The sequence below is a fragment of the Podarcis muralis genome, chromosome 4, assembly GCF_964188315.1.
Source record: "Podarcis muralis chromosome 4, rPodMur119.hap1.1, whole genome shotgun sequence".
In the NCBI taxonomy this organism is placed as follows: domain Eukaryota; kingdom Metazoa; phylum Chordata; class Lepidosauria; order Squamata; family Lacertidae; genus Podarcis; species Podarcis muralis.
Genome location: NC_135658.1, coordinates 87,391,008 through 87,391,945, shown reverse-complemented (window position 1 = coordinate 87,391,945; position 938 = coordinate 87,391,008). Strand labels below are relative to the sequence as shown.

General features: G+C 42.6%; 1 non-coding gene across 1 annotated transcript; it reads right to left on the bottom strand.

The window, feature by feature from the left end:
- Positions 1 to 353: 353 nt before the first annotated feature.
- Positions 354 to 436, bottom strand: TRNAI-AAU (transfer RNA isoleucine (anticodon AAU)). Its single transcript has one exon. It is a non-coding gene; the product is annotated as a tRNA-Ile (tRNA).
- Between the last annotated feature and the right edge of the window lie 502 nt (positions 437 to 938).

Here is a 938-nt window from a genome sequence, read left to right as displayed (position 1 = left end):
AGATACAGTGGTACCTCAGGTTACATACGCTTCAGGTTACATACACTTCAAGTTACAGATTCCGCTAACCCAGAAATAATGCTTCAGGTTAAGAACTTTGCTTCAGGATAAGAACAGAAATCGTGCTCCGGCGGCACTGCGGCAGCAGGAGGCCTCATTAGCTAAAGTGGTGCTTCACGTTAAAAACAGTTTCAGGTTAAGAACGGACCTCTGGAACGAATTAAGTACTTAACCCGAGGCACCACTGTATTGCAGTTGTGATGGATAACTCAATGAAAATCAGAATCATAGAACTGTAGAGTTGGAAGAGACCCTGAGGATCATCTAGTCCAACCCCCTGCAATACAGGAATATGCAGCTTTCCCATGCAGGGATCGAACCTGCAACCTTGGCATTATTAGCACCACACTCTAACCAACTGAGCTATCTAGGCTGCCCCAATGTCAACCTGTTGTGTGGCACATGTTTTAAAAAAGGCAAGTTCCATATTAGGAAAGGGACTGAAAATAAAACTGCCAATGTCATAATATTATACTGTACAAAGACAAGATGCGACTGCACTTGGGATACTGCGAAAAGTTCTAGTTGCTACACCTCAAAATGATATTGTAGAGCTGGGGAAGTTTCAGAAAAAGCCAACCCAAATCGTCAAAGGGCAGGGGCAACTCTCCTATGAGGAAACGTTACATTTGGTGCTTATAAAGTTAGAACAATGAAACAGAGTAGCGGGGAGCTAATAGAGGTGTATGTGATTATTCATAGAGTGGAGAAATTGGGCAGAGAGAAGTTTCTCAGACGGTTATAACTTGGGGCCATGCAATGAAGGTGAGTACTGTATTGGAAGATTCAGTTTGCACAAAACTTGCACAAGAACTTCTTCATATACTACACAGTTAAACTATGGAATTTGCTACCTTAAGGCAGTGAAGGTCCTGTGT